Consider the following 17,194-nt stretch of genomic DNA (forward strand, 5'->3'; position numbering starts at 1 on the left):
GATTAACAAATTTGGCGCTCGTAGGCCCTCAAAAAATTGCGCCCCCCCCAGCTCACCTCTGCTCCACAACTCCCTTTCTCCCCCCTCCCATCTGTCCTTGCTGAACAAGCTATAGCCCTGTATACCAGTATGCCAGTCATGAGACTTATCCCTCCAAGTCTCTGAAGCCAATTGCCATAATTTAACTTATGAACTAATACTTCCATTTTTTCCCCCTTTTTATTCCCCATACTCCTTGCATTTCTATATAGGCATCTAAGGTACTGAGCAGATTATCCCACTGTTATCATTCTTGTTGCTTCTTCCTCACACCAAACATCTACCCCTTATTTAAGGTCAACTTCTTTAATATCTACTTTTCGGCTTTTGTCACCTGTCCCCTTGAATGTAATTTAAAGTCCTCCTCGCTATGTTGGCAAGTCAGTTCGTGAAGATGCTCTTCCCCTTCTTGATCAGTTGGGACCCCCCCATCTCTTCCCATTAGTCCTCCTTCCTGGAACACCATCTTCACAGCCATGCATTCATCTCCAGGATCCGTGTCCCTCTGCCTGGGCCCTGACTGTCAACCAGGAAGATGAATGAGAACACAACCTGGGCCCCCGAACCCTTCATTCTTTCCCCCAGAGCCCTATAGTCATTGCGTATCTGCTCAGGGTCATACCTGGTAGTATCTGTAGTGCCCAAATGGGTGAGCAGCATGGGATAATGGTCAAAGGGATGTCAACCTTTGCGTAACATCTTGAAGATGGTCTCCATGCAGGCAGCACACTTCCTGGGATATCATTTGAAGTCAGCAGACAGATGCTACCACCCCCCTTGGAGAGTCCCTAGCTACCATCACCTTATATCTCCTCCTCTCGGGTGTGGTGGCCATGAGTCTCCCATCTCTGGGGCTAGGTGGGTCGTCGTCCTCAACCACTGGGTTCTGCCCCTCTTCTCCTGTTACTAGGATGGCATACTGGTTCTTGACTGCAATGGACAGGGGATTTGGGTTGGTGGAGGATGGTGGAGTGTTGTCTACTACCCGAGATGGCCAGAAGCCAGCCTCCTCCTCTGGTGCTGCTGTAGTTGGCTAGCCTCCTCCATTCTGGATGTATCCATATGTATCCTGCCAGTGAAGTCCTTGTGCTGCTGTATGCTGTGCAGGCGAGTCACCTCATCCTGCAGTTCTTTGCTTCCCAACAGACACCACGAACAGAAACCTCTCACACAGGATTGTTTCCCCCTTCCTGGCTTTATTTGGCAGGCAGATGCAGGCCATATTCAGAAAAAGTCAAGACCAGGACCTAGGTAGAAGTCTCCAAGGTCAGGATACATGTCTGGCCAGGGCCCTCAAAGGTGCAGGCAGAGGAAGAGCTAGCAGTGGTGTTGGCAACATGCCATCTTCCTCTTATCTCAGGTTCCTCCTTGTAGAGTACCTGCAAGGTAGGTGGTATGTCTGCCTTTCTCTACTCGCTAACTCAACTGGCTAGTTCCCTTAGTCTCGCAGCTGCCTCTCTCTTGATTTTCTATTGAGTGCAGCAATCCAGTTATATTTGGGTATGCATATATCTGGTTATCCATACTTGGAATAAGGCATTTGAATTTTAAAGCTTGTACAGTAAAACAATATAGGCCAAATTCTGCAGTGGAAATTAATGGAAAAATATGAATTAAGCTAATACATACATGCCGTACTCTGTAGCAAATGACACCAGAATTTTTCAGCGAGGCCCCTAAACTCTGCAATACTGCAGTGGTGAATTCTCTTGCAACCTCAATTAATTTCCTACATTACATGAGATGTAATAATGTTCATCATGTAGTTTCTTAGCCTGTCTTTCTCTGATACATATGAGAATGAGTCAAAATCCATATTTCCTATTGCACAACTGGCATTGATAATAGATTATCAAAAATACTGTGATCTGTGCCATATTAATATATCAGTGGAACAAAGATGTAATATCAACTGGCTTATAAAAAGATCAGTTAACATTACAGCAATCATCTTAAGGGAAGGGACTAAATTACATTTATTTAAACCATTGTGAGTTAAGGTTCACAAAGTGTACATCCAAAACACCTCAGGTCTCTTGACAAAGAGTTTGTCTCTTCATCCATGCTGGATCAAGTTATGCACTCAGAATCAACTCCTGATCACACCGAACTCCCACAGTCTTCAATAGAACCAGGTTGCGTCCCTTAATGCCCATGAATTTCAAAGATGTTAGGATATAACCTATTTCTGTAAAGCTTTTGCAACAGATTCTTTTTTTATCCTTTCCATCGTTTTCTACACCAGTATGTTCTGAAATTGTAATTTTGTGAGCAGTGGAAATCTATCCTTTATGTCAAACCACATGGACATTTAATCAGATAACTATCACAATGCCTATCACAAGTTAACCTGTGTCACATATTATATTTCTTCTTTGAGTGAGGAATAGAAATGTCCATGAAGCCTGACACATGTAGGAGATGGTTCCAGAGTTCTAAAAAACAAGATTTTACAGCACTATCTGCTGGGAAGAAAAATGAAAGAGTCTTGTACTTAAACTATTGCATTAATTGTGGGAGGACGTAATAACATCATGTGTAGCCAGGTGAGTCTGTTAAAGTGGCACACTTATAGATATGTTCTAAAATGAGTTCCTCTGAGATTCATTATTAATGTTGTTTGCATTCAGCACACGTATAATTGGATAAATAAATAATGAAAGATTTTTGTGTCTGTTTTTAAAAGCAGTGCTAGAACAGTATCTCTGCAGGTTAGTATCCACTGTGAGAACACATGAGATAAACTTTGGATAAACCTACAGAACCTGATTCATATCTCACCTGCCCTAGTCTGAATTAAAAGGAAATCTACTGAGATTAATGGAGTTCTATGGGAGCAGAACCAGTATGTGACAGGAAAATCAGGCCCATATATTTTATTCCAAAATAAGATTGAAGCTGCAAATGACTTTTACAATCAGAGCACTGATTGTAATTTGTATGTAGGCCAGGGGCGGGCCATGAATGCTCGCAAAATTGGGGTTGGGGTGTGGTAGGGGCTGAGGGCTCTGGTTGGGGGTATGAGCTCTGGGGTGGGGTTGGAGATGAGGAGTTTGGGGTGTCGGAGGGTGTTCTGGGATGGGACTGAGGGGTTCAGAATGCAGGAAGGGGTTCAGGCTCCAGCTGGGGGTGTGGGCTTTGGGGTACAGCAGAAGGTGAGGGCTTTGGGGTGCAAGAGGGTGCACCAGGCTGGGATCAAGGGCTTTGGAGGGTGGGAGGGGGATCAGGGCTGGGGCAGAGGTTTGGGGAGTGGGGAGAGGCTCGGAGTGCAGACTCCAGGCAACGCTTACCTCAAGTGGCTCCCAGAAGCAGTGGCAAGTCCCTTCTTTGGTTCCTATGCAGAGGTGCGACCAAGCATCTCTGCACGCTGCCCTGTCCGCAGGCATCACCCCTGCAGCTCCCATTGGCACTTGGAGTGGGCACAGTGTACAGAGTGGAGCACCCTGGCTGTCCCTATGCATAGGAGCTGGAGAGGAGCCATGCTACTGCTTCTGGGAGCTGTGTGGGATGGCTCCCAACCTTGCTCCCTGGCTGGAGCGCTGGACCAGGGCAAACCCCAAACCCTGCTCCTCAGTGGGAGATCGAGGGCCTATTAAAACAGCTGGTGGGCCGGATCCGGCCTGCAGGCTGTAGTTTGCCACCCCAATGTAGGCCAGGAGATAGTGTGTGTTTCTGTGTGTGTGTTGTTATGCATATATATATATACTTTTTTTCTGATCCAGATTAGGATACTTTGCACAACAGATAGTCCCATTGTCTTCACTGGGATGAACACATAAGCTTTGTGATATTGAACACAAGCTAAAGGTATCATAATTTCATCTTTTCTGACATGTACCTTGCAGATTAGAGAGGATGCTGTTATGGCATCCTATCAGCATAATCTATCCATGATAAATATCCAATGTCACCATCACACTTGGAAATAGCTGTACCTTTTTACTTGGCATTGTAAAGTTCGGAAGGAAGCCATCAGCTTTAAAGGCATGGTCTGTTTGCCCTATCACCTTGGAGAATTAAATCTAAATGTAAGTGAATTAACTATAGTTGCAGTGATTGCACTAGATTCTGCCCTGAGTTATTCTGGATTCTGCTGGTGTAAACCAGAATAAAGGCACCCCAGCAGCAGAAAGTCCCCTTGGGGAAGGTAGATTTCATAAAGCTGTGAAAAACTCCCATCTAGCAATCTATGAGTTGGACTGCTTCTCTGCTTTTGCTTCTTGTCTGGTGAAACATTGGGTCCACTGGCTACATTGCTGGACCCTTCCTTAGGGTGTCAAGTGTTAGCCTTTTAAGCTGTTTCTCAACAAGCCTTAAAATGGTGTCATAGCTGTGGCTAATTATTGCTTCTCTTTTTAGGGGAAGAGGAATGGGAACACTGTAATGAGACAAATTTGATCTTATTTGGCATTCTTACATTCTCTTTGATTCATAGACTCATAGACTCTAGGACTGGAAGGGACCTCGAGAGGTCATCGAGTCCAGTCCCCTGTCCTCATAGCAGGACCAAATACTGTCTAGACCATCCCTAATAGACATTTATCTAACCTACTCTTAAATATCTCCAGAGATGGATATTCCACAACCTCCCTAGGCGATTTATTCCAGTGTTTAACTACCCTGACAGTTAGGAACTTTTTCCTAATGTCCAACCTAAATCTCCCTTGCTGCAGTTTAAGCCCATTGCTTCTTGTTCTATCATTAGAGGCTAAGGTTAACAAGTTTTCTCCCTCCTCCTGATGACACCCTTCTAGATACCTGAAAACTGCTATCATGTCCCCTCTCAGTCTTCTCTTTTCCAAACTAAATAAACCCAATTCTTTCAGCCTTCCTTCATAGGTCATGTTCTCAAGACCTTTAATCATTCTTGTTGCTCTTCTCTGGACCCTCTCCAATTTCTCTACATCTTTCTTGAAATGCTGTGCCCAGAACTGGACACAATGCTCCAGTTGAGGCCTAACCAGCGTAGAGTAGAGCGGAAGGATGACTTCTTGTGTCTTGTGTACAAAACACCTGTTAATGCATCCCAGAATCACGTTTGCTTGTTTTGCAACAGTATCACACTGTTGACTCATATTTAGCTTGTGGTCCACTATGACTCCTAGATCTCTTTCTGCCACACTCCTTCCTAGACAGTCTCTTCCCATTCTGTATGTGTGAAATGGATTGTTCCTTCCTAAGTGGAGCACTTTGCATTTATTTTTATTGAACTTCATCCGGTTTACCTCAGACCATTTCTCCAATTTGTCCAGATCATTTTGAATTTTGACCCAGTCATCCAAAGCAGTTGCAATCCCTCCCAGTTTGGTATCATCTGCAAACTTAATAAGCATACTTTCTATGCCAACATCTAAGTTGTTGATGAAGATATTGAACAGAGCCGGTCCCAAAACAGACCCCTGCGGAACCCCACTTGTTATACCTTTCCAGCAGGATTGGGAGCCATTAATAACTACTCTCTGAGTACGGTTATCCAGCCAGTTATGCACCCACCTTATAGTAGCCCCATCTAAATTGTATTTGCCTACTTTATCGATAAGGATATCATGCGAGACCATATCAAATGCCTTACTAACGTCTAGGTATACCACACCCACCGCTTCTCCCTTATCCACAAGACTCATTATCCTATCAAAGAAAGCTATCAGATTGGTTTGACATGATTTGTTCTTTACAAATCCATGCTGGCTATTCCCTATCACCTTATTACCTTCCAAGTGTTTGCAGATGATTTCTTTAATTACTTGCTCCATTATCTTCCCTGGCACAGAAGTTAAACTAACTGGTCTGTAGTTTCCTGGGTTGTTTTTATTTCCCTTTTTATAGATGGGCACTATATTTGCCCTTTTCCAGTCTTCTGGAATCTCTCCCGTCTCCCATGACTTTCCAAAGATAATAGCTAGAGGCTCAGATACCTCCTCTATTAACTCCTTGAGTATTCTAGGATGCATTTCATCAGGCCCTGGTGACTTGCAGGCAACTAACTTTTCTAAGTGATTTTTAACTTGCTCTTTTTTTATTTTATCTTCTAAACCTACCCCCTTCCCATAAGCATTCACTATGTTAGACATTCCTTCAGATTTCTCAGTGAAGACCGAAACAAAGAAGTCATAAAGTATCTCTGACATTTCCAAGTTTCCTGTTACTGTTTCTCCCTCCTCACTGAGCAGTGAGCCTACCCTGTCCTTGGTCTTCCTCTTGCTTCTAATGTATTGATAAAAAGTCTTCTTGTTTCCTTTTATTCCCATAGCTAGTTTGAGTCATTTTGTGCCTTTGCCTTTCTAATCTTGCCCCTGCATTCCTGTGTTGTTTGCCTATATTCATCCTTTGTAATCTGACCTAGTTTCCATTTTTTATATGACTCCTTTTTATTTTGTAGGTCATGCAAGATCTCGTGGTTAAGCCAAGGTGGTGTTTTGCCACATTTTCTATCTTTCCTACCTATCAGAATAGCTTGCTTTTGGGCCCTTAATAATGTCCCTTTGAAAAACTGCCAACTCTCCTCAGTTGTTTTTCCCCTCAGTCTTGATTCCCATGGGACCTTACCTATCAGCTCTCTGAGCTTACCAAAATCCGCCTTCCTGAAATCCATTGTCTCTATTTTGCTGTACTCCCTTCTACTCTTCCTTAGAATTGCAAACTCTATGATTTCATGATCACTTTCACCCAAGCTTCCTTCTGCTTTCAAATTCTCAACGAGTTCCTCCCAACATATATCTGGATAGTTGAAGTCCCCCATCACCACCAAATCTTGGGCTTTGGATGATTTTGTTAGTTGTTTAAAAAAAGCCTTATCCACCTCTTCCACTTGGTTAGGTGGCCTGTAGTAGACTCCTAGCACGACATCACCCTTGTTTTTTACCCCTTTTATCCTAACCCAGAGACTCTCAACACTTCTGTCTCCTATGTCCATCTCCCCCTCAGTCCAAGGGTGTACATTTTTAATATATAAGGCAACACCTCCTCCCTTTTTCCCCTGTCTATCCTTCCTGAGCAAACTATACCCATCCACACCAACATTTCAATCGTGTATTATCCCACCAGGTTTCAGTGATGCCAACAATGTCATAGTTATATTTATTTATTAGCGCTTCCAGTTCTTCCTGCTTATTACCCATACTTCTCGCATTCGTATATAGGCATCTAAGATACTGGTTTGATCTTGCCTCCCAGTTTTGCCCTGACCCTTCTTTCTCTTACTTTTAACCTGGATGTGGTACAGAATCTTCACTACTTTCCTTGCTTGATGCTGTCCCTTTAGCAATGGGCAAAAGCCTGGTGAATTAATCTGTTTGTAGATTCAAATACCGTTTGACCATGACGTTTTGTAACTTGCTAGCAGGAGTGTATGATACTGTTTGTTTGAGTTTTTCTATCTTTTCATCCTAGATATCCTAGAGGGAGGTTGGAGGCAAGTACCCATCTGCCCTGAGCCATTACTCACATGGTGCTGCAAGTATCTCCCATATTAGTGTGTGTTTTGGGCCCCAGGACAAATATTGTGAGAGTTTGGGTGGAAGTATTGCCAGTGTGCTTATGTCACACAAGTCTGTGTCCTGTTTTCATCAGTCCAAATAAGGGGGTATCTGCTGTTCTGCTGTTTAACTGGCTGAAGGTAATCTGAGTAAGACAGATAAGAAGCTAGTGGCATGAGGGAAAAATTTGAAGCTGTAGTGATGGCTCATGCCCCTACTCTTGAGGTAGTTGTTCATCTTTTGTTCAAGAGATTTGTAATGTGACATGTTTTTGGCCCTCTCTTTCTATAATGTGAAGTGGTATTAATGCCCAGAGAAACCTTTTTCCAGCTCCATCTGGTTAGTCATTTGCAACCATTTCTCTCAGATTTGGGCCTTGCCACAGTTAACTGTGATTTTGCAGTATTCCGCTCTGGAATTCACAATGTGTTTTCATGGAGTTAGTTTTTCAAATCACTCAGAAGCATCAGCTAATAAAACATGCAGCTGGACATCTGTGCATGTAGCATATTTAAAGCCAAATTTTCAAAGGTCTTTGAAATTTTGGCTACATCAATTTCTGGGTTCCCATCTCAAGACACTAGATGTCTACAGTGGAAACCCTAAAACAGAGGTAACCAAAATGATGTGCACTTATGAAAAATTCATAGACCCCTAGAAATGTAAGGCTGCAAGTGACCTCAGCAGATCATGTAGTTCAGTCCTCTGCACTGATACAGGACCAAGTACACATAGACCATCTCTAACAGGTGTTGTTCCAACTTGTTCTTAAAAATCTCCAGTAATGAGATTTCCACATCTTCCCTTGGTAACCTATTCCAGTACTTAACTATCGTTATAGTTAGAAAGTTTTTTTGAATATTTAACCTGAATCTCCCTTCTTGCAAATTAAGCTGATTACTTCTTGTATCCTCAGTTAACATGGACCACAACTGATCACTCGCCTCTTTATAACATCCTTAACATATATGAAGGCTGTTCTCAGGTCCCCCCTCAGTCACCTTTTTTCAGGTGTAAACATATGCCTTTTTTAAAGCTTTTCTTATAGGTCAGGTTTCTACACCTTTTTTTATAATTTTTGTTGTTCTCCTCTAGACTCTCTCCAGTTTGTCACCCCATCTTTCTTAAAGTGTAGTGCCCAGAACTGGACTCAGTCCTTCAGCTGAGACCTCACCAATGCTGAGTAGAGTAGAACAGTTACGTCCTGTGTTTTACATACAACACTCCTGTTAATACAGCCCAGAATGATATTTGCCCTTTAGCAAATGCATCCCATTGTTGATTCATATTCAGTGTGTGATCCTCTATAGCTCCTAGATCCTTTTCAGCGGTACTGCTACTTACCCAGTTATTCCCCAATTTGTAGTTTTGCATTTGATTTTTTTCCCTTCACTGGTATGTCACTTTGCACTTGTCTTTATTTAATATTATCTTTTTGATTTCAAACCATTTCTCTATTTAATTTGTGAAGGTCATTTTGCATTCTAGTCCTTTCTTCCAGCTTAGTATCATCCACAAACATTATAAGCATACTCTCTACTCTATTATCCAAGTCATTCATGAAAATATTGAATAGTACTGGACTCAGGATGTACCTGTCAGATCCCAATAGATACATCCTCCCAGTTTGACAAGGAACCACTGATAAGTAACCCGAGTACAGATTTTTCTACCAGTTGCACACCCACTTTACAGAAATTTAATCTAGACCACATTACCATAGTTTTCTTATGAGTATGGGCTGAAAACCGTTCTTGAGCAGCATTAATTTTAACATATAAATCTCTGTTTATCTTGGGTCCTGTCTACTGGAGCGTAACTTTAAAAAAAACAGTAGACAAGAAGGAAAAGTAATTTTATTGCATACAATTGTAACGCCCAAGGAGGTTACCTAGATTCCTGGGCTCTGTCTACTGTTCACCCAGGGAGAGGCACACCGTCCTTGGTAGGGCACGGGAGCAAGGCAGACTCAGAGTCTGCCTGGCGACCAATAGGGGTGAGATGCCCCTCCCAGGGAGCTCAGGAAAGGGGAGAAGCCATTTTTGAGTCAGTCTGGAGCCAGCCAGGGCAAGGGCAGGACTGGTTGTGTGGGGAGCTGGTAAGTCTCAGGCCTGCATGTAGGGTTCCCCCTGAGAACTGGCCTCTAGGGACCTGAAAGAAAGATCCCTCAGCTGAGCTGTTCCCTCTCCACTGATGACTCCCAGTTTGTAAAGTTTTGCTGGGAAACTTCCCCAGCCAGGCTGAGTTAGCCCTCCAGCTCCCTAGGTGAGACCAATCACTACATGATCTGCTCTGGCTGCTAGTCCAGGGCTGCTGCCTGCTGTGAGGGTGTCTGGATGCTGCGGTAGGAGACTGCCATTGGGATTTTAGTACAGTTGTGTAATCTGCACCTTGAGCCCTGCACCCCTTTGTGGTAAGGGGAAATCCTGGGACCAGAAGCAGCCTTTCTCCTGCCTGAAGAGGATCCTTGCCAACCCCTCTGCAGTGACGGAGGAGTCCAAAGTCATCTGTGAACCTGAGGATCATTCATGGAGTTTGTGAGTGCACCATCTTTCAGTGAGTCAGGAAAATTGCTTGTGGGCCCCCCTATTCTATGATCTGGGTCCTCAAGCCAGAGAGCAAGGGTTTGGGGATTTTATAACCTGCTGCGTATTAAACCTGTGGATGGACTTACCACCTTCTCCCACTTGTGAGTCCTTTGGGCTGTACTGAATCCAGTCAGTCACACTGCTAAAGCACTGCAGAGGATATTGTGGTCATAGGTCATCAAGGGCCCCAATAAAGTACATGTACCAACAGGACACTGATCTTACATTTGCTACATCAGGTCACGTGACTGAGGAAAGTCACGGATATTATCAGCATGGGCACCGGTGGCCCTAAGAATAGTGTTTTACCCTGTTATGTTATACTAGTCTCCTGTTTAATATAATTGTTGTGTTGAATATTTATGTGTTTGTGCTATTTCTTGGAAGTCTCCAACTATTTGGCAAGTAAGTGGGGATTATCCTGTGGTTAGAACTTTCCTCCCAAACTGCCCTGGTGACCCTGCCAGGAAGGAATGAGGGGGGGTGGAGGCACCGCCAAATACATTCGTAGGAAAAAATAAAGAAGATACACCCTGCTGAGTGGGTGACACGATCCAGAAGAACCCAGACCTGTCCCTCAAAACCTGTAAGCAGATTGTCATTAAAGAAGGTAACCAGGTGGAGAGGGGGCGCTACAGAAATTAAATACATATCCCTTGAGATTTTTTACAGATGGCACATTTTATAAAAAGAGAAGAGATGTATAATAACTTTACAGCTAGATAAATTAAGGTACAAAGAAATTTAAGTGGCACATAGTAAACAAGCTTGTATAAGTCCTTATGTGATTCCTTCTCAGCCCGAACACTTCCCCCTCCCAAATGATACTGCAAGAATGGTAGGCAATTTCTTTCAACCCATGTGTTTGCCAAGAAGAGTTCATTACCAGAAACACTGAATATAAAACAAATGGCATTTTTCTCATTGCTTAGAGAATTGTAGTGCTCTCGTTTGCATTTAACTTGTGTCCATTGCATCCTTATCTTCACATTAAAACCTACTGGGGATGTTTGAATTCTTTGTTCACTCCTTCAAGCCTGCTTCTGTATTGCACAAAGTACTTCCTGTCAGAAAACTCCAAATGATTATGTAGTTGATGGATTTTTACTTCTCTTATCCTTTTCTGAATCTTTTAAGACTGTTCATTTCATATTGCCCCCATATTGCACAATCAACAGATAAGGCTTAAAGTATACTTGGTCAAAAAACAAAAAACCTTTTACAGAAAGACTTGCATACTCAGTGCATTAAGAAAGGCATTACAACTCTTAAAAGGCAAAGTGATAAATAAGTTATCAAAGGAACTTTCCACTAGAATGGAAGTAACATATATCCCACAGGAAGCTATTAGGAGCCCCATTAATACCACAAGTGAAAGTTTAGCTTATTAATGTAATCTAAATTGTATCGAACTCACCAAATATCAAGGGGAGTACTCAATTGCTGTGGTCTTGTGGTTGACCCACTCCTGTGATTTCTCAAAAGCTTTCTCTTTCTCTCTCTTTGTTATGTAAATAGTTCAGTCTGGATTATTCAAACCACAGGGAACTTGAACTCTGTTATTCATAACAAGGTTGTGTCTCTCGATATCTATTAATTATACTGAAAATTCCCTCGACTATCTGAAACTCAGTTATACATGCATAGTCCGTGCCCCCACCACTCCTGGTGTTCATGATTGTGTTGTATAGCTCTAAGGCTGCACTGACTGAGTCCAATGATCCTGTCAGATGCACACCACATACAGGGGACTTGAACACGGTAGTGACAATGATAGGAGGAAGGAAGTCATGCAATTTTTCTATAGAGTGAAGTGCTTTGCTAAGCCCCACATGCATGTTACGTTCAGGAGGCAAACTCTCGGAAAAAGAGGAATGGCTTCAGACAAAGTAGGTGTGGCCAGAATTAAGATCCTGATCTAGCAATGTACTCAAGCATGTGTAGTAGTACGTACTACTCCCAGGTTTCAAGGTAAGTATGTGCTTCAGTACTTCCTAAGATTAGGAACTAAGTAAGATGCCTCAGATATTCATTAATGAAATTTAGAAGGAGACTGACAGTAAGGGAAGTGTGCTTGCTAAACAGTCATGGATTCTGTGAATCACAGTTTCTACAGTATGTAAGGTACCGCTCCTAAACTGTGTCCTTATGCATGTCGGAATGACTCTGGGGCATGCAGGGAAAGAGGTGAGTGTGTTATCAGGGTGAGTAGTAGAGCTGATATATGGCTGTGTCTAGACAGCACTTAATAGGTGATATAAGACACTTGCAGGAGATCATTGTCTAGAAACTGCAAATGTGGTAACCTCAATATCTGTTTTGTACAGGATGACCTCATAGCAGTTGTGGTATTCACCTGTCTGCTAGTCAGTGCCCTCTTGCGTGCTTGCTATTGGCATCCATCACCCTGTGCTACATAATTCACTGTCACATGTAGCAAGCTGCCCTCAGACTGAATCCCAGTAGTACTGTGCCATCAATCACAGACTAGTCAATAAAGTAGTCTCATTTGCTGTGCCTGCACTGACACCTCATCTGTCAGCCAAAGGGTAGTTTCCTAACTTGTGATGGTTATTGTCTGACGTGATCCCTGCAGCTGGGAGATGCCGTAAATGTGCATGACTTCACTGCTTTTCTGTCACTGTCTTTTACTCTTATATTTGCCCTGGGAGAACTGCAAACAGGCACTTCCTCATGTGTCTCTGCACATGAATTCCTGAGTATAGTCAGGAGGAAAGCAGCTAGGGTGACCAGATGTCCCAATTTTATAGGGACAGTCCCGATTTTTGGGTCTTTTTCTTATATAGGCTCCTATTACCCCCCTGCCATCCCGACTTTTCACATTTGCTGTCTGGTCACCCTAAAAGCAGCATATGTCTTGCATGCCACAATTTTAGCCAATTTTGTGGTGCATCTCTTTCTTACCAAGTTTTTGTATGTGAAGGGGGTGATATAGCCTCTTGAATTAAATACTTCTGCACACTACACTTAACTGCTGCAAACACCAATCTAGTTTGGAAGCAGGTCACATATGTTTTTCAGGGGAAAAAAAGAAACTAAAAATGTTGCAGGGCCCTCTAAAGCGGCACAGTCCTTGTTGGCATGACACACATCCTGCCATTTTCTGGGCATATCACTCCCATTGAAAATAGGCTAGATCCTGAGGACCCACCATGTTGGGACCAAAGGCTGTGGGGCATGATCCAGGCACAAAAATGGCTGGAAGTTACTTATCTTGGCATTGCCCTGATCACAGGGCCGCTGAATGCAGAGCAGTCTTCTGTGCACATTACAGAAACCTTATGGCTGCTCTCTCAAACCTGGCTGCCCTTGGCCCCCATGTTCTGTTTCGGCATCAAGTGATTAGACAGCATCTGAGGCTCTTGATCCATTCTCCCTTTTCCCAGGCATGTTCCCCAGAGTCTGTGTAACCCTCTTCCCTCCCTTACCATGATGTTGTAGAAAGGACCTGGCAGACATTTGATCAACACACATTGAAAGCAGGGAACATCCAGGGCTGAATGTGAGGTGAAGGCATCTGTTGCCGTCAGTATAAGGTAAGGATTTTGGCATCCAGACTTATATCTTGCTCGTCCAATTGTTGTCACCGCTTGAAATAGCTGTAGGTTGTCCTATTGCTGGAAGGTATGGGAGCTTCCCCATCCTACAGTAATCGTGAAGGCCCCCAGATACTGTGAGATCATTTGGCAAGGCAGAGGAGGTTTCCTCGAGCTACGACTTTACCTGTTGGTTATAGTTTTATGAAAAGCTTCGCAGAGAAAAACCTTTGAAATTTTAACAGTTTATGTTCATTTTTTGAAGCCAGTATACTCTTCAGATTTCACTAAAGGAGATACTTCGTAGGATTTTATTCTCTTATTAATACTACCAGTTAGCATTAATGAAAGTTATCTATCTAAATCTCCTATTGCATTGAAGGGACCTCAAGGAGTATAAACCAACAGTAGCATTTTTATACCAGTAATAATGCAAAAAAAAAAAAGTGTCTTTACAGACAACAGAACTCTTAAAGTAATAATTCTGTATTAGGTGTTTGTGGTGCATGGACAGGAATGGACTTTAAGGTACAATTTTCTAATGATGCTAAATGTGATGATATCAAGTAATTGTTACCATTAGTATTCAGAGTATAAGTAAATATGCCATTATATACAATAAATCAATATCAATCATTTATTAAATTCTCTGTATATACTAAATAAATTTTAAAGATTATGGCATACGTGCTTTGTCCATCTGAATATATTAATTAAGTGAACAATTTTAGGTCTGAGACAAGTCAATGGAAAGTGAGAAATCCTGTGACTGCATCAGTGCTGGTTATGTAGCAGAGGTGCAAATAAATGCACAAAACATAACATGCTAGTTGTGGATCAGGCATGTAGTGCATGTTTGATGGGATTATGAAGATAGCCTGACAAGGAATAGACAACCCTAACCGTGTTTAAAAAAATAAATAAATAAAAAAGCTTTCTAAATAGACAGTATTAATGGAAAGTCATTAGTGGCCAAAACACAATTTGAGGCTTTTCTATATTTTAAAGAAGAGTTCTAACATTCTGCTATGTCTAATGAAAGTGAAAAGTAGATGTGGACAAGATGCTGAGAAGTCAACAAGTATGCCATATAGTTTGCTTTTAAAGAGAATATCTCAACTGCGGTACATTGTTATGCCCCATTCACAAAAACAGTAGTGTCATAGGCCATCTGTTTGGCAAGGAATGGCATCCTGTTAGAAAATGAGAAAGTAAGGTTTGTTGCTGTTGAACAGTGATTGCCCTTACAATGGGATAGATATAAAAGTCTCTGGATGCTGAGATGTGCAGCCTTCTTCTCTATCCAACAGCTATGCCTGAGATAGGTGTTAGTATACATTTTTTACTGATGGGAAAACAGAGGTTAAGTGATTTGCACAAGATCATGCAGCAAAACAGTTGCACAGTTGGGAATGGGACTCAGGTCTCCTCACTCCCAGTCTGGTGGCCTGTTCATGGACACGTTTATTATGTAAATAGCATATTTTTTAAATAATATGCCTCTGCTCTCCTTCTCTTAGAAACTGATCCAAAGCACATTAAAATCAATTAAAGGACTCCTGTTGATTTCTTTGAATCATGCCCTTATTGTGCAAGGTTTCGGTCCCAGATGAACTACAGTGCACAAGAGGTTTGTTAGCACTGACAGCTGTTCAAGCATAGCAACCTATAAAGATAAGTGCTATATACACTTTGCCTCTTAGCAACATAGGCACCTCATAATATTCATTTGGGTTCACCAAAGAATGACACTGACATGCAGGGGTCCTATGAAACTGCTTAACTGAACGTTAATGGAGCCTTTCATGAAAGACACCAATTCTTCAGAGCTCTGCTCCAATCAAGTAAAGCCCCTGATCTAGCACAGTTTACAAAATTCACTGAGCAAGTTTGTTGGGCTTCTAAAGTGTGCAGAAGGCCAGCCTGCAGTCCCTTTTCAGCTGGTCACCTGTACAGGTCAGAAAAGATTCCCCCCCCCCAGTGTATTCAGTTTTGTGTTTTGTTTTTGTTTCCTTACTCTGAAGCATCAGGGATGGCCACAGCTGGCGATGGGACATTAGACGGAGAAGGCCAGGGCTCTGAGGTGGCACTGAGCAGTCTGTCTCAGGGACTTGACTGGCTGGTTCTTGCTCACATGCTCTGGGTCTAACTGATCACCATAATGTGGAAGGCATTTTCCCCCAGGTCATATTGGCAATGACCTTCCTCTGCAGAGGGAGGTGTGGGTTGCTTGCTGAGATCATCTGAGTATATTTCATGTAATCATTTGCTTGCTACTGCAGGGGCCATGGGCACTGGTGCACGTTGGTTCTTCCTGTTCTCTGCCTGTGGTTCATAATAGTTTATTATCCTCGGGCTGTCAGACTTTGGTTTAATTTTGGTTTTTGGGTTCAGTGTGCAGGTGCAAGGTCATGTTAGTGGCCTGTGATATGCAGGAGGTCAGACGGGGTGATCTGGCCTTCAACTCTGACTCTCTTGAACAATTTAGGAGCTCCTCAGGTATACAAGTCCTAATTTATACCAGATCTGATTTTACAGTTCCACAGAGCAAGCACCTTATCCAAAAATGTCCCGGTGTTGCTTGCATTTTCTTCAGCTAAGGATAGAACTCAGATCTCTCAAGTCCTAGTCCTATGCACTACTCACTAGACCATGCTTCTTCTAATTATGCAGTAACTTATTAACTAATTATGCAGTGCCTAGCAATTATGTGGTAATTTCCATGGCTGCATAATCCCAGAGTGCTGTATTGGATTCTGTGGTCATGAGCTCTGCATCCTGTGCCATTTGCACGTTGTTTGTTTGATAACTATGGTCTTATTCAAAATGGATGTTCCCAGTCCATTCTTTCGTCTGAAATGAGACCCATTTGAATTTGACTTCTGTGATTTTTGGGACTTCTTATTTCCAAATTTCCATAAACTTTTAAAATACTTTTGGAGGTAAATACAATCATGATCAGATTTCACTAGTGTTTCTTGAATGACTTTTGTTTGTTTGTTTTTTCTCTCAAAAGGCTAAAACAGGCAGGATGTTGCTTGATAATTCAATCTTTACTTCAAGGTGAATATACCTAACTCTTTTTTTCTTTAAAAAAAAAATCTGGCAAGAGCTAATATTTTGAAGTCCCTGAACTCCAAAGAGAATTGAAGCTTTTCTGAGGTAGGTCCAAAGGAATTCCTGAAAGAATTTGGGTGAGCTTTGAAAGTGATAGCCAGCTGGTTCCATGCCAGTGGGCTGCTACTAGAGAAAGTGCAGCAAATCTTTAGAAAAATAATAGTCAATACTTACTTGGGTGCTTCTGAAGATCAAAGAGTTGTGTGTTGGATGAGGAAATATACCCAATACAGAATGATCCATAGGACTTTTTATCTAAAGTCTTGAAGCTCTTCACAAATGTATAATTAATTCTCACCACCCTACCACTCTAAAAGAGAGATTGTTAATATTGTTATAAAAATTGGTTAGTTCAAACACAGAGCGGTTAAGTAACATACCCAAGACCACTTAGTGAATCCAAGAATGGTTCAGAAAC

This window comes from Gopherus evgoodei, chromosome 8, assembly GCF_007399415.2.
Source record: "Gopherus evgoodei ecotype Sinaloan lineage chromosome 8, rGopEvg1_v1.p, whole genome shotgun sequence".
NCBI classification, from domain to species: Eukaryota; Metazoa; Chordata; order Testudines; family Testudinidae; genus Gopherus; species Gopherus evgoodei.